General features: G+C 34.1%; 1 long non-coding RNA gene across 1 annotated transcript; it reads left to right on the top strand.

Moving 5' to 3' along the window:
* The first annotated feature begins 12,825 nt into the window (after positions 1–12,825).
* On the top strand, positions 12,826–13,552 carry LOC116405624. The gene is made up of 2 exons (XR_004218722.1): positions 12,826–13,022; positions 13,121–13,552. It is a non-coding gene; the product is annotated as an uncharacterized LOC116405624 (long non-coding RNA).
* Positions 13,553–22,813: the final 9,261 nt, after the last annotated feature.

The raw sequence follows: 22,813 nt of genomic DNA, 5'->3' as shown, positions 1-22,813 counted from the left end.
TCAAATCTCAACAAGTGTTATTATTTAAATTAGTCTAAGGGCAATATGGTAATTCAACATTTAAATCAAATTCAAAGTTTGACTTTTTCAAGTCTAAAGTCAACATTTTGACTTTTAACCATTTTTTGTCTTGACTAATTTCAACCTCCCAAGCATGAATCCGTATTCATTTCTCCAAAATTCAAATCACATTTGAATATAAAGTCGGTCAAAGTTTGATTTTTCAAAGTCAAAAGTCAACATTTTGACTTTTTACATTTTTATATTTTTCATCAATTCCGAGCTTCCAAATATGAATCCATATTCATATTTAAATCACATTTAAACATGAAGCTCTATCTTAATTATAACCGATGACTATATAGATATATTTGTCTTTCTCTCTCTTTACCTAATTCAAACAATTCAAATTATTCCATCATAATGTTCTAAGTTGATTTCCTTGTGAGCTAGCAGGAAACCTAATGGACCAATAGATAAGGGCTTCAACGATCTTAGATTAACTGGCTAAACTCTTTAGACCGAGTTAATCAACCTTCGTTAACTAAATGGTCATCCCACTAAAGTCTCGTAGTTGCACTCCCCCACTATAAATATATTTGTGTCTACGTGATATAACCATGATAAGTAAGTTAATCCTTCACAGGTTGTTCATAATCTCGACTGGGTCAAAGTATCGTTTTACCTCGAGATTATATCTTTTCTCCTTAAGTCCACTAATCCACTATTCAACAATTGATTTAAGGTCCAACCTTTAAACCGAATCCCTCTCGAGCCAATGAGAGGGTGGAGCCCCTTGTTCAAGACCTGGATTCAATCCTTAAGGGAACAACCTATCTACTAACCCTAGAGTGGATAGGAGTGAATTTCGTCTTGCTCTCTATGTCCCTAGCTATCCACCCGGTGTTACCCCTGAAATGGAAGACTTATTGAACCAACGTCATTGAGCTGCCCTCACCTATGCAGATCTAAAGATAATCTCGTGTGAACAGAAGTTCATAATTAGCTCAGGATTAAGATTAAGTTACACTGGATATCTATAAACGAAATAGTCAGTTTTACAAAGTTAGCGGTGTTATAAGTTAAAAGTGACTATTTCATGGATCCGGTCTTATGTAAACTCTTTACATAGGATGCACCCACTTTCATGTCTCTACACGAACGATTTAGGATCACATCGTTTGTACTAACTACAAAACGATCCACATCCATAATGTCCCTAGACTAAGGTGCCCAGTCGTATTCGTATACTATAGACTATTTAGGCTATTTACTCGAACTTGATCCACGTTTATGTCTCTACATAAAGTTCAAGTTTACATAATAATAGCATTGGGACCTTAGTTTATTAGCTTTAAGATTATAGTATCAATAACAACTTATTGAGTAGAATATGATTACAAACTACGAGTTTTAGGACATAAATTCCAACATAGATGATCCCAGGACTAGAAACAAGGAAAAGCATCAACAGAGATATGGTCTTTCAGTTGCATAAGATAGGGTTGTTGCATCATCAGATCAATAGTCCGCGCGAACTAGGGTAGATTTCTTGAAGCATTAGGTTGCGAACTTGAAGCATGTTGTACCTTTTCACGGGCTGAAACTTCTCCTTTTCGAGATCAATCGTATCCAGACCAGACTGGATTGAGGAGACTTTTTGAAGTAGGTCAATATGTCCCAATAGAATGAGAAAGATTATGCTCGAGATCTGCCCACGGAGTGGTGCGAGACAGGATGCACGCGAGAACTCTAGATTAAGGAGTGGTTTTTGTCCGATCTGAATATTCAAAGGAAATGCAAACTGATCCTTTTCATCCTTTGAGACTTGGAGCCCTTTGTTGATAAATGAGATCTTTGAATTTGCCAGTCAAAAGGTTTTGACTTTCCTAGGACACGACTAACTCCCTAACAAATGACGTTGGTTCCAACTTACTATTGCATTCCCGGGAAAAAGGATATTCAAAGCCAGCACTCGAGTGAGTTTATAAACGAGAGGAGTGAAACTGCAAGACTGTCAAAATCAAGCTCTAGATGAGTTGACGACTCGCAGGGGAGAGGATAACTGTTCTATCAAAATCTTATTGAATCTTATAATTTCATTCACACTTGAGTAGGTCCCCGCTACGTGGTTATAGAAAGATTACGAGAAATAGAAAGAAAATTTATTTCTTATCGAATTCTAGATATTATTAGATGCACTTATAGATTATCTTTGATTTAAGGCCTAAGTTCATCATTAAGAAGGAGAAAGAGAATAAGAGTTCTTGATCTTAACTTTAGATTCATATCGGATTATGATCCATTCTTATATAATCCATTTCATATATGTATTCATTGCAATTCACATCTGAAAATTCATTGAATAGGCGATCAGACTGAATGAATTGAGAAGGGGCTAGGAAGGAGCGGAAGACATAGCAATGTAGGCGAAGCGATTGGTGAAGCGATTCAGAGGAGTGCAAGTGCACACAACAAGGATAGGAGAGCGATTATGAAATAAACAAGGGCAAAGCCGAAATCATAGGGCAGAGGATCATAGTTGGTACAAGGGACGAGTGGTATGAATTTCGTTGACTAATATAGCAATCGTCACTCATTTCTTAATAAGGCTACCCAATTCTCCCAAAAATAGATAGTGAAGACTCATTCAAAGTAGTAGCCATGTCTAAATAATCATAGGAAAGATTCTTCATAGGCATCATGATTTCCTTTGATCTGGAGTTGGGGCAGTCTGAGTCCGCTCTTTCTATGGGGCACAAAGCCTTGAATGATCAGTTTTCCGAAGCGTATATGAACTCAATTCTCAATTTCTAGGTTAGACAATGAGTTGAAAAGAAGAAAGATCTCGTATCTCCACTTATATCGTAATCTGTCTATGCAGAATCAGAAATAAGAATTTGACTGGTTAGAAGACCAAATAAGCAAAAGACTCAATTTAGGAAGCATAAGATGAGGAAGGAAGGGCAAATGATAAGGGATGCAGGCTAAATCCTCTTTGAATTGTCCTCAGGAATTTGCTAACAGAAGAGTTTGACAAGAGAGCGGATTAGTTCATTTGAGTTAAACCCGAAAAGAATCATAAAGACTAGGATTATGAGTGGAAGGTAGGGTCAACTCTCAAGTTTCGGGATAGGCCCAACTTAGAACGATGTCAAAGGTTTCGAAAGTTCACATTTAACTACTAGGTGGTCTAACTTTGAGTAATATTAAATTTTTTTGTCCACAAAGGCCGAACAGTGATGCTCCAGACTCAGTTTTTTGGTTCCGTCCCGAAACGTCGAAAAAAGGGTCAATGCTATGGCTTAAAAAGAGACAGCCCAACTTAGAACGGGTGTCAAAGGTCTCGAAAGTTCACATCTAACTACTGGGTGGTCTCATTTTGAGTATTATTAAAGTTTTTTCCCACAAATACCGAATGGTGATGCCCTAGACTCAATTTTTTGCTTCCATCCCAAAACTTCGAAAAAATGACCAATGCTATGGCCTATAAAGAGACGGCCCAACTTAGAACGATGTCAAATGTCATGAAAGTTCACATTTAACTACTAGGTAGTCTCATTTTGAGTAATATCAAAGGTTTTTTGCCCAAAAAGCCAAACGGTGATGCCCCGAACTTAGTTTTTTGGTTCTGTCTTGAAACGTAAAAAAAACAGCCAATGTTATAGCCTAGAAAGAGACGACCTAACTTAGAACAATATCAAAGGTCTTGAAAGTTCACATCTAACTACTGGGTGGTCTCATTTTGAGTAGTATCAAAGTTTTTTGTCCACAAAAGTTGAACGGCGATGTTCCGAACTCAGTTTTTTGGTTTCGTCCCGAAACGTCAAAAAAGGGCCAATGCTATGGCCTAGAACGAGACAACCCAACTTATAACGATGTCAAAGGTCTCGAAAGTTCACATCTAACTACTGGGTGGTCTCATTTTGAGTAATATCAAAGTTATTTGTTCACAAAAGCTGAACGGTGATGCCTTAGACTCAGTTTTTTGGTTACGTCCCATAACGTCGAAAAAAGAGCCAATGTTATGGCCTAGAAAGAGACGACCCAACTTAGAAGTTGTCAAAAGTCTCGAAAATTCACATCTATCTGTTGTATGGTCTCATTTTGAGTAATATCAAAGTTTTTTGTCACAAAAGCCGAAGGGTGATGTCCCGGACTCAGTTTTTTGATTCCGTCCCGAAACGTAGACAAAAAAGACCAATGTTATGGCCTAGAAAGAGACGTTCCAACTTAGAAGTTGTGAAAGGTTTCGAAAGTTCACATCTAACTACTAGTGGTCTCATTTTGAGTAATATCAAATTTTTTGCCCACAAAAGCCGAACGGTTATGCCCCAAACTCAGTTGTTTGGTTCCATCCCGAAACGCCGGAAAAAAGAGCCAATGTTTTGGCCTAGAAAGAGACGACCCAACTTAGAACGATATTCAAAGGTCTCGAAAGTTCACATCTAACTACTGGGTAAGAAGGCTAATATGAAAAGTCCTCTGAACAGATGCAAAGAATATTGTGATTGATTTTTGTCCATATTCACTTTCTTTCTGTCTTTTATTGAGCTCTCCTTTATCGAATTTTCTCTTTCTTTCTCTTCTTTAAGCAAGTCGTTCATATAAAATATGGTATTCCAAAACTCTCAGTTTTAAATCAGTTGTTAATAAGAGATTATCGAGAGATATAGGTCAAAGAAATTTCCATCCTTGAAAAGAAAAAGTTAGGGGTCCAAAGAGAAAGCCTATGCTATAGAAGTTCAAAGAAAAAGACAGAAGTTTGAGCTAATGTAATAAAGATGCGTCTTCTCATTCCAAAGACTGGATACAATTTCTTTCAATTAGGGATAGCTCTATGGGATCTATGGAATATCTCTCTCAATCACCCAAGTAAAGAAGAGAGAAAGATAAATAAAGATCAATCCAAAGATTTCTCTATCACCTTCTCCTTCGATCAAGTAGCTATCGTCCCGATTCATAACCTGTATCGATGACTTGAGTTGCTTTGTTCGCGCTTGAGACATATTCTACCCTCCTACTTTGAAAGAGCCTTAAACCTCAATTTTCCTCTGGAGCCTATGAGAACCTCTCCTTAGTCTAGACAACAGCCACTTCCTCTTTCTTTTATGATAAGACAATGGAGGAATAAAATCGACGGTAGCATATTCCAACTTGGGATAGACTTCTGACTATTTTCCACAACTTTGATGAATGAAACTGAGACAGATTCCACATAATGAAAGGAAACTACCACTGAATCAACTACGAATTCCCTGTCTGTGACCCTACATCAAGTCTAGAGGACTCATTCCCTTGATTCCAAGACTTTTGGCTCTTCGGCAACTGCTACAGAGACAACCTCGTTCATTGACTTTCTACCGAAAGAAAGATCGAACTCTCTTGCTAGCAGAGAGCTTTTTTACGGAGTTTATTCAAAATGAACCATGAGCTGCTCTTCCTCTTTCTTCTTCCTCAACTGGGACCGATCCCCTTTTATCTTACCAATTTGCCTACCGCCTTAATGAACAGGGAGAATTGAGACTAATAGGCTGTAGATGTGTCTTTCAATTAGTCTCCGTGTAGTGGATTTTGTTGGGATTTATGTCTTAAAACTCATAGATTGTAAATGTAATCCATTGACCATTATTAATAAACTGTTATTATTGTAATAATTGTTATTGATTAAATTATTAGTTTTGTCTTAATAACTCAAATTTAATAAACTAGCATCCTAAGTTGTTTAATGAGTCTTGAACAATATGTAAAGACATACATGGATCAATGTTCAAGATCAGGTTAAAGGGTCTATAGTATAAGGATATGGCTGGGTACCTTATCCTGGTAACACTATTGATACAGCTCCATTTGTATTTGATATAAACACAATGATCCAACGTGTTTGTGTAGTTGACATGCGAGTGAGGGTATCCTATGCAATGAGTTTGCATAAGACCGGACCACGAAATAATAACCATTAAATGTAACTCCGTTAACTAATTAAATTTCTATTTCACTAGGATGGCCTAGGTAACTTAGTCTTAATTTTAAGTGTGTTATGAACTTCTGTTCACGAAGGATTGTCCTTTGATTTGTATGGATGAGAGTGGCCAGATCGTCGACTCAATAAGCTTATCATTTTGGGGACAAGACCAAGTGGGGAGCTGGGAACATAATTACACACGATGTAATTCACTCATTCCCTACTTAGGGTAGGGTAAGTAGATGAGTGTTCTCTTAAATGATGTCTCCACGTCTTGAATAAAGAGCCATACCCTATTTGAAAAACAAAAGAATAAAAGAAAAATAAAAGCATAGAATAGAAAAAAATAGAAATGGAAAAAAAACAAATATTTGAGATAGAAAAGAAAAAACAAACAAAAAGAAAAACGGGAAAGAAAATAGAAAACAAGGAAAAGAACTTGAATTTAAAAAAAGAAAATCTTCTTTTGTCTGGGTCACCACCATTCCAAAGAAAAGAAGTTAATTTTCACGTTCAAACACACCACATCTAATCCTCTCCAATCCTCTCCATGTTCAAACACAACAACTCTAATCTTCAGTCCACCATTGACCATAAATTAAAAAAGAAAAAAACTTTGGAGAAGGCAAATACATAAGGAAGGATGATAAACAACTAACCAAAATCATTTTTGCTCTAACTTTCTTCTTTATTTATAGAGGAAGAAAGATGTTGGAGATTCTCCAGCTTTTCCTCCAACTCTTCAATAAATGTGTTAAGATTGTGTTAGTACTTGGAATTAGTTTCTAATCTTTTTCTTTATTAAAAAAACAAACAAATAAGTTAATTCTTTAATTTTTTTTGTTTTCCTAAATAAATCTAGGATTGAAAAAAAAAAATCAAATTAGGAGATAAAAAAAAAATCAAAACTTTCACTTAAATTCACATTTTTATAAGTTGACAATATTTCATTTATATCATTTTTAAAGTCTCAATTATCCCATTAAATTCATGGGTTGGCCTATTCCAAAGGTTTTTTGTTAAAATCAAATTTCAATTTAAAATTGACATTCGGTTATATTACAAACTTCATCTAACATTTTAACTACACTTATGTCAAAATGCATAGTGTGATTAATTTGACATATTAACTCAAGTCAAAGTCAAGAACAAATCACTTGTACTTTTGGTTTTTCGAGACTCGCCCACCCATACACGTGCACTAATCTCAAAAAGGGGTATTTGTTAAGCAAAAAATTTTGACTAATTAAATTATGTCACATCATCATAGTAAATAGGATCCAATAAACAAATTGGCTCAAGCCCAAGTCCAAGAAGCATATGGGTCCAAGTCCAAACCCAACTTGCAAATGGGCTCAAGTCCAAGCCCACCAAGCAAATGAGCCCAAACCCACCTAAAGCCCATAAAATTTCTCTATAAATAGAGACCATTGTCATTCATTTTTTAGGATCTTTGGTTGAAGGAAGAATTGAAGCTCTGAAGTACTGAAGCTTTGAAGAATTGAAGATTCAAACTTCTAAAAAAGCTCTCAAGACGTGCAAGTTTTTATCAAGCTCGAGATCAACATCTTTTAAAAGAATGAAGACTTGGAAGGTTAAACTTTCCTTGGATTCCAGAAGATCGAAGCTCAAATTGATTTGCAACTACAACATTCTAAAAACCGAATATCAATAAGTTCTAAGTTTTAACTTGTATTCGAGTGAAAGCATCAAATGAGTAAATATTAGATATTGTATATGTTATATCAATCAATATATAACGTTCAATTCCACAAATCAAATTTCTTCTACTTCAGAATATGCATTTATAAAATATAATTAAACTATGTAATATATATATATATATATATATAATACTAGTTCGGACTCTATGTGAAATAGATAGAAAATATCTTAAAGTACTCATTAGTTCTTAAAATAAAATACTTTAAATCAAATGCTAAAAACATAAATGTGGAATTTTGATTGTGAAGGTGTGACCGCCTTCTATGAAAAAAAAAAAAAAATCAGAGCTTTTATGTTGATCCGAGGTTTTATGTGCATGACATTAAATAGCACAATTTTGAGTGGTCTATTAGTGATAAACTTTAATGTGAAATTGATGGAAATTTAAGAAGTAAAACGTGTTGTGGGGTCTCAACCGTTGTTATCGAAAGTTCAAAAGGTAACTTACTTTCAATAATTGGGTTGTTGCCCCACCTCACTATGCATCAATTGAAATTGAAAGATATTGATGTTTAAGTTTATACTACTTTTTTCTTTGCTTAGAGAAATTCATTCCTTACTATTTTAACTATAATACAATGGTAGTCATTCGTGGGGATTGTTGGGAATGACTATCATTGTACTATTTTATAATTGATGTTTCATTTGGACATTAATAATAATGTAATATTTATTTTATTTTATAATTCTAATAATTATTCTTTTAATATATATATGAAAAGAAAAGATTTTGGTGTGAAGTTCTTTCTTAACAAAAAAGCCTTAATTCTGCGAGTGCACGTTTGAGTTTGAAAAGTTGTGTTAACCTTTGAGAGCAACTAACATAAACGATTTAACATCAAGGACGTGCAAAATTTTGTTTCAGGTAGTGGTTCGATATAACACAACTAAATCGACAATGATCAACTGTGTTTTCCAACAACTCTTATAATTTTCTTTGTGTTTTACACTTTTTCTTTTTCTTTTTCATTTTCATTTTTTTTTTGTTCATTAACTCTAAAGAATGGTTTAATTACATCTCTAAATTGGTGTTTTGTAACACTTTTGTTTAATATTATATGAGCCATCATTTTACGTTGTTGGAAACATAAATATTGAGAAATTAGGGATTTTATTCTTTCTAGATTTTAGGTTTCCGTTTTTTTAGTTCCTAAATGATATTTTTATTTAGTGTTAATTTTGAGTTTGGTTTTAATTTGTTGTCCTATTAACTTTACTCTAAGTTTATTTTAACTTTACTCTAACTTTTATTTCAATTTTATTTCTAAATTTCAACATTTATACTTGAACTCCAATTTTTCATTAAAAAACTACTATTGTGCATTTAGTTGTGTTAATGTATATTATTAATTAAAAGAAGTAAAATGAGGTTTATCATTTTTCAAATCATTAAAAAATTAAATTTAACTTGATGAAAATGTGTTTAAAAGTAAAATAAAACAGCAGCGAATTGTTATTAATGGAGTGATGTTAATCAAATTTTAAATATGACAAAAGGTGATGTTAATCCTTTATCCAAATTAAAATCAGTTTGGAATATGCAAACATATCCTAAATCCTTGACACTCCTATACCTAAATTAGAACAAAACTCAAAATCGATAGCATTTTGAAACGTAAGACTCAAATCTAAATGGTACTACTCTTGAACAAATGAAGCATATACAAGTTTGTTCCTAAAATTGTATGAATTTGGGTTGGGTAGCTGAAGGAGAAGAAAGTAATTTGAGAGTAAATGGTACTTTCATGTTTTGGGCCTAAAAGTAGAAGATATTTGGGGTACATGAATGAATAAGGGCCATAAATTTCTTCTCAAGTCCAAAACTGGCCCACTACTCAATATGGGCTCTAAATTATTTTAAATGTTATTGAGAAACAAGAATCAAAACAAAACCTATTATCTCTAAATCAATGGTTGAACATAGATATTAATATAAAAAATATCAATGTAATAATAAGAAAAAGCAAAAGAAAATATTTAGAATCAGAATGAGTTAGTTATACTGTGTTTGTTGAAAAGGAAAAGTATATATTGATCCATAAGTTTAATTTAAAATAAAAGGAAAAGGAAAAATGAGAGCCAAAATAGAAAAAGGATATATGGTAAAATAAAAAATAGGGAGGGAAAGGAGAGAGATATGATTTTTTTTTTTTTTTTTAATTTAAAAAAAAGAAAATGAAAGAAAAGGAGAAGAGAGGGGACATACAGTCAGTACATTGAAATGACAACACAGCCCCACGCGTCCCCTTCCACCACTCAACCAAATTAATTAATCAAAAAACAAATCCTTTTTTTTATTTTTTTTTTTAATTTTGTCATAGATGAGGGGACTAAATTTCTATATAACCTTTAAACTCCTTTCTGGATTTTTAACCTATCAAATTATATATATGAGATAATATCATTTTACTACATCTATCAAATTTAAAGATCAACCAATCATTTTTATTCTAAAAAGAAATTATATCATTTTACTTTTATATATTTTAAAGAGATTCCCTTTTATTATTTTCAAATTTTATCTTAATTTTACACTAATGTTTCACAAACATTGAAACCAAATGCAACTAAAAATGTAAATGAAAACACACACAAAATAATAATAATAATACTTCAAAATAGTCTTTTAGATTTTTTAGTCTCACAACAATTAAAATCTTTGTTTATTGATCACTAAATCTTGAGATGTGGTCTTCTCTCAATGTGTCATCTTAAAAACAATAATCAACAAAGGCAAAGAAACAGAAATAGAATTTTAGTTTCATCCACATTTATAAAAGCTAGTCTCATACTACTCCACTTGCAAACCATATACTTGTCTCTTCCAAAATTAAACTTTTAAATTATTGAAATACATAAATCAAATTAGACCATTCATAATAACTAAATTTACTTATCTACACTTTTAGATGTGAGATTAATAAAATGGATTGTCATAAAATAGATTATTTATAATAGATTTTTTTTAAAAAAAAACAAAAAGAAGTCTTAATTGAGAGTCTAAATTGACTTGTTTACCATGGTTTAAAAGTTTAATCAATACAATTATCTCATACAATACTTAAACAAAATATAATATATAGAGGTGTATATATCACATCTAGGTCCCTCCTTCCAGTAGTCACCTTCATATTTTTTTAAAATTGTTTTAACTCTCTTATTCTATCCAACTTATAATTAGATCAAATCTCCAACTTCAAGAAATTAGTGTTTTTTTCAATTATCGATGAACCAAACCGATCACTTTTGACTAATGATCCAACTAAATGATCTAGAGCATGACTTTATACTATTCGTTAGGAGACACATTTTAACCATAATTATATATTATCTACTTTTTAGTTGGAAGTGCAAATTAAAGTACATTTGTTGTATAGTTTCACTCAAAAAATGAGCTATTTACCAATGATTTTTCTAGTGTATAGTTAATGTGGGGACTTAAAGCATTCCCCACCAAATTGAAAGAATAGGATTCTGATTTGAAGGGAAAAAAATAATCTATTTACTATTGTAAAGGAGGAAAAAAGGGCATTGGACACAAAAACTCAATACATATTTGTACAATATATATGATCATGCAATAAAACATATCCAAATTTGATATGGAATGTGAACAGCCAACTTCTATATATGCACTACTCTATTAATGGTTTTTATATTATTCTTTTGTCTTCAAAGATTCACTTTCTGAAATTGGAAAAATAAGGATTAAAAAGTTTGAATAATATAAAGTTTTTTATTTTGAATTCTTTGTGTGTACATGGAGAGATTTTGTACAATAATAAATGTTTGAAAAATATAGCACACAATGTGTTTCCTTATGTACCTTGCTTTTGTTGTCTTACTACATCTCTTTGCTTCTTCTCTTATCTTAGTTATGTAAACAAAGTATATATAATATATTATAGATCGATTATTTAATCGTCTGTGTATATTATATGATTTAAGGACGACAATGGGCCAACGTCCACTGGGAAAAAAAGAGTTTCTATGACATTGTATAGCTAAACCAAACTAAGAGGAGAAAAAAATTAAATGTGCTATAAAATTTTGAAGAAAAGGTGCTCTTTTTTATTTATTTGTGTTTTTTGAACCATTACGACAATTTTTAGCGTCGTCAAGTGTATAACGAACTTTTATTATGTTGAGAATTTTTATTGAAAAAATCAAGGCGACTCACGCTTGATATAAGGTAGATGGACTACTTATCTCATTCTTAATTGATTTTAAGATGGAATTTTATATTATTAAATAAATAAATTGCATTAAATATAAGTAATTTGTTTCCGTTTAAAGATTAGTAAAAGGGATCGTCGTTCGGGTTGTATTTACTAAAATTTCAAACTAATAAATATATTATTTAAATCCTAAACATGCTTTCACAAGTGAATTATTTATGATTATTTGTTATATTGGTAGTGTTTGTGTTACAAACTATTTTAATGTAGGATATAGTATTTTTTGTTTAAGGATGTTTGAGTATAGTAAACAACAGAGAACAAAATAGAGAATGAGAGAAGAATAATGTAAGTAATTTTAACTTTTTTTTTTATGTTGAATTTTGGGTGTTATTTAAGAATTTGTTTGTTTTTGTGGTTTTGGATGAATTAAGTATTGAAGGAAGAATGGTTAACTATTTGAGAGTTTGAGAGTTTTGGTTATTAGTTGGTATTTGTATAATTGAATTGTGGAATAAATAAATAATTATATTTATGGGTAATGTAATTATTAAGTTTTTATATCTTGGTTATTGGTGAAATAAAAAGAAGAAAGATTGTTTCGATGGGTAATTAAGGTGGAGAGAGAGAGAGTTTTATTGGAAAGTTAAAAAGAGAAAAGAAACTAATAATAATATTTATTATTACTAATAAAGTAAATATCATTATTGAATAGGTATTCTCTCGTTTTACGTGCATCATCTTCTCCACACATTCTTCTTCCCTCGGAAACCCTAGCAACCGCCAAGGTTTCGGGCGGTGCCTCCGTCCGACAGTCCTCCAACTGAAGCCTTGTCGCCGTTTGTCTTCCGTCGTCGGTCGTCCTCGCAAACATCTGGTCTCCTTCACCATCGTCGTGAAGCAGCCAAAGCAAGTCTTCTTCGTTCGTCCGAAGCCGAAGCGTCACGAATCGCGCATCCAATCGTCTGCGACCGCCAACTCGTTCGCACATGTAGGCTTTAGTCTTCTGCACCGTGTTTCTTCACCCGAGCCGTCCGTGCCATCTCTCTACACATGAGTTCCTCGCATCGACTACCTTCTTAGCCGAGTCGTGAGCCCCTTCCTTGGTTCCTTAACCATCTTTGCTTTGGAGCCATATTTGGAGAGGCTTTTTGGTAAGTACTTGATTGGGTTAGGTATACCATCAAATTGTGAATTCTTGGTTTTAAGTAATTATAAATTATAGATTTGAGTTGGTCTATTTTGCTTGAAGGTCTAGCTAATTTTATTGGAGGACTTCATCCATCAATTTTCTTATTCAAGGTGTTTGGTTACAACCTTGGCCTTTGGGTACGTTGAAGACTTAAGTTTTGGTCTTTGGGTACGTTGAAGACTTAAGTTAAATTTAGATGATGGTTGACAAGTTTATTAATCTAAGTTTCGTTATGATTAGGATTCGTCTATTTGGAGAACTTTTGGATGTTGTTGATAAGATTAATTTTTTTTTTTTGCAAATCTTAAGGTAAGAGATTCGACTATTAGATCCTCCCATCATGTTTTCCCTTGGTATGCATTAGCGTAGCTATAATGTATGTGATGTAACTAATGTGATTGCTAAGGATGTAAGATAACGATAGCTACATAGAAAATCGTTGTGATATGAATGAGATGTACCCTGATTGGGACATGCTATGAGTTATGTTTATATAGGTCATGATATTTACGATATGATATGTTTATATAGGCTATGATGTTATGTTAGATTATTGTTAGAATCATACCTTATGGGTGTCCCTTCGGATCACCACCTATTTATGCGTGTGGCCAGTTTTATGTAATAAGACGGGATCACTTACAATCCGACTCTCCTGTAGGGTGTTTCCTTTGGGGTCACCGAGAGCCCAGATGTGTCCCTAGGGAATCTCTAAATAGCGTGCCTTCGGAGCACCATAGATAAATGGTACCTTCTTACAAGACTCTAATGGAAATCTAATAGACACATAGCGGACTAATAACAAGTCCCTTACTGAGTATAAATTTATACTCATATTTTACAATGTTTAATTTTACTCATGCATGTGTGGCCAGTTTTATGTGTAATAAGACGGGATCACTTATAGTCCGACTCTCCTGTAGGGTGTTTCCTTCGGGGTCACCGAGAGCCCAGATGTGTCCCTAGGGAATCTCTAGATAGCATGCCTTCGGGAGCACAATAGATAAATTGTACCTTCTTACAAGACTCTAATGAAAATCTAATAGACACATAGCGGACTAATAACAAGTCCCTAGCTTACTGAGTATAAATTTATACTCATGCTTTACAATGTTTAATTTTACCGGTAACGGTAGAGATAAAGGCAAGCTGACGAATGACAATAAGTGATCGTGGTTCGTCATAGGGAATAGTTCCGTTTTCTTCCACACTTAGATTCAAGAACTCATGTTTACCATTGGTTTTCCTTCTATTTTATATTTTGTTAAATTTTTCTGGGGCCAAACTAGTATTTTAATTAGTTATTTTATTCTCTCTTTATGTATTTTATTACTTATTTTAACTAAATATTTAAAATATTTCCTTAAACTTCAGTATTTTTTTGTATTTAAAAATAAAAAGTCTATATTTTTTAAATGGTAATGACTTCAACTTAGTAGGAAAATTGGGTCACTACAGTTGGTATCAGAGATAAGTTTTAGATTCTGTAGACTGACTTACGATGTAAGTCTTTAATTTTTATCCCTATGGTTAATAAGGTCCTTCATCACTTGCCTGAATTAAACTAGATAAATAACTATGTATGTTATGAATGAATCGTAGTAAAAGACTTTTAATGGTGGGATTTAGGAAAAATGCTGCCACGTAGAAGTGTTCGTAGAGTGGTAGGGGAGGTAGAGGAGTTGGACGTAATCAGCGTGAGGGACAACCTGAAGGACAGTTGGCTATACAAGCTATCGACCCTACTGCACCTGTCACTCAAGCAGACCTTGTTACCATGGAGTAAAGGTATAGAGTCTTGTTTGAAGTAATGGCACAACGACAACCTATCCAGCAGACCCAGACAACTTCTATTCAGGCACCCGCTGCAGGTGTTCATATTCCAACTACAAAGAGTACATGCCCCAGTTATAGCCCAGAACCTACTAGACATGCTTTCAGCAGGAGCCAAGCACCTGAGGGACTTTAGGAAGTAGAACCCTCAGACTTTCGATGGATCTTTGGCAGACCCTACCAAGGCATAAATGTGGTTGAGTTCGGTGAAGACTATCTTTCGCTATATGAAGTGCCCCAATGACCAAAAAGTTCAGTGCGTCGTGTATTTACTGACTAAAAAAGATAAAGGCTAGTGGGAGTCCACAGATAGGATACTGGGTGGAGATATGAGTCAGATCACCTAGGAGTAGTTCAAGGAGAACTTTTATGCCTAATTATTCTCCGCCATAGTGAGAGAGGCCAAGTGCCAAGAGTTCCTAAAACTTGAGCAAGGCAACATGACCGTGGAGGAGTATGATCAGGAATTTGACGCGTTATCCCAGTTTGCATCTGAGTTAGTGAGAACCGAGGTTGAGAGAGCCGACAAGTTCGTCAGAGATCCAGGGTTTCGTTTGCGTCCTTATACCAACTACCCAAGCTAATGCACTATGCATGATAGTACACTTGAGTTTGCATGAGAGGTCGGAGTTGGCCAAGGCTGCAAAGAAGGGGCCAACTTCAGGGAAAAACAAAAGGTTGGCAGTAACCTATAGCAGCACTATAGAGGAATTTGAGATTAGGTGGTTTGTTCCAATGACATCAACACCAAGTCGCTCAGGCAGGCAAAACCTTGAGGGAATTAACCATGTGTCCTAATTGTGGAAGACCTCATTCAGATCATTGCCTAGCAGGAAGTAGAGTATGTTACAAGTGCAAGCAACTTGAGCATTTAGCTGATAAGTGCCCTCAGAAATCGTTCAGGACTGTTTCGAATCAGATTTCCACATCCCATCAGGGGAGAGTTTTTGCCACTAATAGGTAGGAGACCAAGAGAGCCGGCACAGTGGTGACAGGTACGTTCCCAATCTTGGGGCACCTTGCTTTAATATTATTTGACTCGGGTCCTCTCATTCTTTTATATCCTCAATGTTTGTTCAGTGTCTGTCTCTACTCAATCTGGAGAAATTATGTTGTCAAGAGAAAAGATAAAAACATGTCAAATAGAAATAGCAGAGCATGTTTTAGATGTAACCTTATTAGTATTAGACATGTGAGATTTTGATGTAATATTAAACATGAATTGGCTATCTGCTAACCATGCAAGCATAGATTGTTCTCACAAGGAGGTAGTTTTTAACCCTCATGAGGCAACTAGTTTCAAGTATAAGGGAGTAGAGACTGTGGTCCTACCCAAAGTTATTTCGACCATGAAGGCCAGTAATTAAGCTGCTCGACCAGGGTACCTGGAGTATTTTAGTTAGTGTTGTAGACACTAGAGAGCCCGAGGTATCCTTATCATCTGGGCCAGTGGTAAGGGAATACTCTAATGTTTTTTCAAAAGAACTTCTAGGACTTCCGCCTCACAGAGGTCGATTTTGCCATCGAGTTGGAACCAGACACTGGTCCCATATCGAGAGTCCCATACAGAATGGCTCCAGCTGAACTGAAGGAGTTAAAGGTTCAGTTGCAAGAATTGCTGGACAAAGGCTTTATTCAACCTAGTGTGTCAGCTTGGCAAGCACCAATATTATTTGTCAAGAAGAAAGATGGGTCGATGCGTGTTTGCATTGACTATAGAGAGCTCAACAAGGTGATAGTCAAGAACAAATATCCATTGCCTAAAATTGATGACCTATTTGATCAGTTATAGGGAGCCACTGTGTTCTCTAAGATTGATTTACGTTTAGGATATCACCAGTTGAGGATTAGGGAGAGTGATATCTCAAGATTGCCTTTCGTTCCAAATATGGATATTATGAGTTTATTGTGATGTTCTTTGGTTTGACAAATGCTCATGTTACATTTATGGAATCGATGAACAAGGTGTTTAAGAATTTCTTAGACACTTTTGTGATAGTTATTATTGATGACATCTTGGTTTACCCCAAGACAAAGAATCAGGTCTTAGAGACTCTTCGAGCCAATAGGTTGTATGCCAAGTTTTTCAAGTGTGAGTTCTGGCTGAAGTAGATGTCGTTACTTGGTCATGTAGTATCCAGTGAGAGAGTTTTCTATGGACCCAGCGAAGATCGAAACCGTTACCAGTTGACCTCGACCTTCTACAGTTAGTGAAGTTCAAAGTTTTCTAGGCTTAGCAGGTTATTACAGAAGGTTTGTGGAAGGTTTCTCTCGTATAGCCAATCCTCTAACCCAGCTAATCAGGAAGGGGACTCCTTTTGTTTGGAGTCAAGCATGTGAGAGCAGTTTACAAGACCTTAAGCAGAAACTCGTTACTGCACCAGTCATTACAATGTCATATGGATCTAGGAGTTATGTGATTTATAATGATGCCTTTAAGAAAGGAATGGGTTGCATATTGATGCAACAAGGTAAGGTGGTTGCTTATGCTTCTCATCAGTTGAAGTGTCATGAGCAGAACTACCCTACACACTATTTAGAGTTGGCAGTAGTCGTTTTTGCACTTAAGATCTGGAGGCATTATTTATATGGTGAGAAGATTTAGATCTTCACAGACCATAAGAGCTTGAAATACTTCTTCACATAGAAGAAGTTAAATATGAGAACGCAGATGGCTCGAATTGGTCAAGGACTATGACTGTGAGATTTTATACCACCCAGGTAAGGCAAATGTGATAGTTGATGCTCTTAGTAGGATGGTATCACATTATGCAGCGCTCATTACTAGGCAGGCTCATTTGCATAGAGACATTGAGAGAGCAGAGATTACAGTTTCAGTAGAAAAAGTTACCTCACAATTAGCTCAATTATTAGTATAGCCAACTTTGAGGCAGAAAATTATTATTGCACAGCTCACTGATCCTTATTTGGTGGATAAGCACCGGTTAGCAGAAGCAGAGCAAGTTGAGGAGTTCTCTATATCCACTGATCGACTCATGTTTGAGAAACGATTATGTGTGCCAACAAACAGTGTAGTTAAGACCGAGTTATTGACTGAGGCCCATAGTTCTCCATTTTATATGCATCTAGGTAGTACACAAATGTACCAGGACTTGAAGCGAGTTTACTGGTGGAGAAATATGAAGAGAGAGGTGGCAAACTTTATTAGTAAGTGTCTGGTGTGCCAGCAGATGAAGGCACCAAGACAGAAGCCAACAGGTTTTTACAACCTTTGAGTGTGCTAAAGTGGAAGTGGGAGAATGTGTCTATGGACTTCATTTCAAGGTTGCCTAGGACTTTGAAGGGTTATACAGTGATATGGGTTATTGTTGATAGACTCACGAAGTCAGCACACTTCGTCCCAGAGAAGTCCACTTATACTACCAGTAAGTGGGCACATTTGTATATGACTGAGGTAGTGAGACTGCAAGGAGTGCCAATATGCATAGTTTCTAACAGAGATGCTCGTTTTACTTTCAAGTTTTGAAAGGACTTCAAGCTGCCATGTGCACGAGATTGGACTTCAGTACAACTTTTCATCCTTAGGCTAATGGTCACACAAAGCGTTTGAATCAGATTCTGGAGGATATGTTGCGAGCTTGTGTGTTGGAGTGCTTAGGGAGTTGGGATTCCCATTTGCACTTGATGGAGTTCGCCTACAATAATAGCTGCCAGACTACTATTAGCATGGCATAGTTTGAAGCTCTGTATGGTAAGAGTTGTAGATCCTCTATTTGTTGGGGTGAGGTTGGTGAGCAGAGGATGTTAGGCCCTGTAGTTTAGACCACCAACGAAGTCATACAGAAGATTAGAGGTCGCATGTTGACAGCACAAAGCAGACAAAAGAGTTATGTTGATGAGCGACGTAGGAATCTTGAGTTTGATGTAGGGGACATGGTCTTTTTAGGGTAGCACCTATGAAGGGTGTTCTGAGATTCGAGAAGAAGAGGAAGTTGAGTCCACGTTTTGTAAGACCGTTCGAGATTCTTGAGAGGATTGGCCCGTAGCTTATCATTTGGCTTTGCCTTCATCATTATCTGCAGTAGTTCATGACGTGTTCCATGTCTCCATGCTGAGAAAGTATGTAGCAGATCCTACACATATAGTTGATTATAAGCCATTACAAATTAACGAGAACTTGAGCTATGACAACCAGCCAGTTGAGATTTAGCGAAGGAAGTTAAACTGTTCCGTAACAGGGGAATTGCATTGGTTAAAGTTTTGTGGCGAAACCACAAGGTTGAGGAAGCTACTTGGAAGAGAGGGGACATCATGAGAGCTCATTATTCCGAGTTATTCAAGGATTAGAACTTTGGAGGACAAAAGTTTCTCAAAATAGGGGACATTGTAACCCTAAAGCTATTGTTGATAAGATTAATGATTTTTTTGCAAATCTCAAGGTAATAGATTCTGCTATTAGATCCTTCCATCATGTTTTCCCTTGGTATGCATTAACATAACTATAATGTATGCTATGTAACTAATGTGACTGCTAAGGATGTTAGATAATGATAGTTACATAGAAAATCATTGTGATATGATTAAGATGTACCATGATTTGGCATGCTATGATTGAGTTATGTTTATATAGGTCATGATATTTATGATATGATATGTTTATATAGGCAGATTACTGTTAGAGTCATACCTTATGGGTGTCCCTCGAGATCACCACCTATTTACGCTTGTGTGGCCAGTTTTGTGTGTGATTTGATGAGATCACTTACAACTCTCCTGCATGGTATTTTCTTCAGGGTCACCGAGAGCCCAAATGTGTCCCTAAGGGATCTCTGGATAGCGTGCCTTCGGAAGCACAATAGATAGATAGTACCTTCTTACAGGACTCTAATGAGAATCTAACAGATACCTAACAAGACTAATAGCGAGTGCCTTATACTGAGTATAAACTTATACTCATGCTTTCCAATGTTTAATTTTACAGGCAACGGTTGAGGTAAAGACAAGCTGGCGAATGACAAGAAGTCATCGTGGTTTGCCATAGGGAATGGTTCAATTTTCTTCCGCACTTAGATTCCAGAACTCATGTTTACCATTGATTTTTTTTCTATTTTATATTTTATTAAATTTTTATGGGCCTAAACTAGTAATTTAATCCATTATTTTAATTATTTATTTAGTTATTTTATTCTCCCTTTATATATTTTATTATTTATTTAAACTAAATATTTAAAATATTTCGTTAAACTTGAGTATTTTCTTGTATTTAAAAATAAAAAATCTATATATATTTAAATGGTAACGACTTCAATTTGGTATGAAAGTTGGGTGGTTACAATAATGAATATGTTATACCAAATAGAGTTTTGAATTAGTATTTACTCTGCATAAATATAGGTTTTACACAGACTATTATTATAGTTGGTGTCCCAAACATGGAGGGTACTATAATAACACGTTCACCAACTTCTAGTTGATGCCTAAAGAGAGTTAATCTTATAAATAACACTTTTTTATCTATAAAAGAAAAATATCTTAATTGAGATAATAAAGAATCCATCCTAATTCACTTAAGTTTAATCCATTTGGAATTCAAACAAACTCAAATAAATTAATCTTATAATCCAACTTAGTTTTAAACAATATTTATACAGTAAGCTAAGACTGATCGAATTTTGACTATAAACCCTAGTTTCACTCTAAGAAACAAAATTTACAGAATATTAATTAACTTAACTGAATATACAATAATGACGGAATAATCATCTCTTTAAATTGCACTGCAAAAGAAAAATAAAGAAAAGAAAGAAAAGAAAAAGAATTATACATAACACATTGGACATTATAGTGAAAGAAACAGTTGTTGGGTTTTAATAAAGAAAATATAAAATGGGTCAGTGTGTAACTGCAGTTTCAAACAGTTAAAAGAGAGAGAGAAAAATTGAAAAGAAAAGAAATTTAAAGAGAGAAAGAAAAGAGATGGAATTTGTCAATGACAATCTACAGAGTTGAAAAGGCAAAAGGAATGAGAGAGACCTTGAATGGAGAAGATAAGACATGTGACTAACTATTGTCTTTTAAACAAACCCTAAAATCCCTTTTAACTTTCCTTCTTTTCAAAACTTGGGATCTAACAAATATATATTCTCACTTCCTAATTCCTTCTACCTTATCATTAATCTTTACTTTCTTCTCCATCTCATTTTAGTTCTTTTTTTAACCTTTCCTCCTCCTAGCTTTAATTTATTGATAATAATGTAGTTCTTTGTTTTTGTTTTTCTACTCTTAAGAACAAAAAGAAGACAACTTAGATAAAAAAAAAAAAAAATCTTTAAGAAATACATTATATATTATAGGATTAAGGACTCGAACTAAATGAGACGGATGATAAATAAAAGGGAAGTGAATTATAACTTAAATAATATTAGTTAGAATTACTCAAATCAATTACTTAAATATTTATTCTAAAACTTTTATTTAATTATTTTTTATAAATTGAATTAAAACTAACATCAAAATAAATTAAATTTATTATAAGTTCTTTCCAAAGTAATAATAAGTTATAGTTGGTTTAGGGTTATTTAAGAGGAAGATATATAGGTTAAGAAAGAGAAATTAAAAAATATTGATATCCATGAAATGAGGCATATACCATTTGGCAATTCTCTGCATAAGATATACTTTTTTTTTCTAAGAACAATGTGATCATATATGAGAAATTAATTAACGTACACTATTTTTCATTTAGGATAACACAAAAACTATATGAGTGGGAGATGAAAATGTGTATAAATAATATTTTAGTTTCATGGGTAATTCAGTATGGTATCCCTTTGGGTTATTTAAAAGTGAGAGAGTACAAAATTGTCATATATTATTACACATTGTCATGTGCATGCCCACAGTTTGCACGTGGGAATCAGTGCCTTCTGAAAATCTCTTAACAAATAATAAGGATTTATCTATTTTATTTTTTTTTGTTTAAACGAAATAATAATAAATTTCTTCTTCCACAACCCATTCCTTTCACTGTTGCACTGTCCAACAATAGTACTAATCTGTTGTGTATTTATAATATCACCCTTCCTCGATTCTTTTTCCTCTCTCCACAATAACCAAATCTATATATTTATTTATTTCTTTTTACTAATTAACCCTCCTCCCTACTTGTAATCATTTCATTTTACTTCTGAATTATAATGTTAAGAGATGAGTTTTCGTGAAGTTCCAGAATGCATTCTTTTACCTTCTCAACTGCTTTTCTTTTCTTGCACTCTTTGTCTAGTTGGAAAGTTAGAGTTAGAAAATGTTTGGTTTGGTTAGTTAATGTATGACACAAATATAAGGAGTAGTTAAGGTGTGTTGAGAGACGGAAGAGTTGATGATTTAAAGTAAATCAAATAATGAGATGAAAGGAATTGAGAAAAGGAGTGAATAAATGGTAGGGTACAAATACATTAAGGAGGAAGAAAGGGAGGAAGGCCCCCCTCCTTATGTAAGTTATAATTAAACGAGTACCTACAAAAAACAATAAAGAAGAAGAAAAAAAAAAGAAAAAGAAAAAGAGAGATACAGGGGATATGAAGTTAGGGTTGTAATTAATTATGCAATAATAATGAGTTTGGGTACGACGTTTAAGCCGTTATTTTGATTTTTTTTTTTTGGTTTTTAGGGTTTGAATTATGTAATAATAACATTAAATGAATGGGGAAAATGGAATGGCCAAGTTTAGGAATAATGTGTTGTGTACCATTTTCTGCCATTCTGTTCTGATTATCTAAAGGAGAGGGATTGAGAGTCAATTCAAAAACATGTCTAAATCATCTCTTCCTTTTCTTTCTATATTATCACTCTCCTTGTGCTGTCATATCATCAATGAAATCTCATTCAAAACCATCACACTCCCGACTCTCATCCCCATATTATATATTCATTTCATTCCATACTTCCACATTTTCATCA

Source organism: Cucumis sativus, unplaced genomic scaffold (genome assembly GCF_000004075.3).
Source record: "Cucumis sativus cultivar 9930 unplaced genomic scaffold, Cucumber_9930_V3 scaffold128, whole genome shotgun sequence".
NCBI classification, from domain to species: domain Eukaryota; kingdom Viridiplantae; phylum Streptophyta; class Magnoliopsida; order Cucurbitales; family Cucurbitaceae; genus Cucumis; species Cucumis sativus.
Note: the sequence above shows the minus strand (reverse complement) of the source record. Positions and strands in the feature narration are given on the sequence as shown.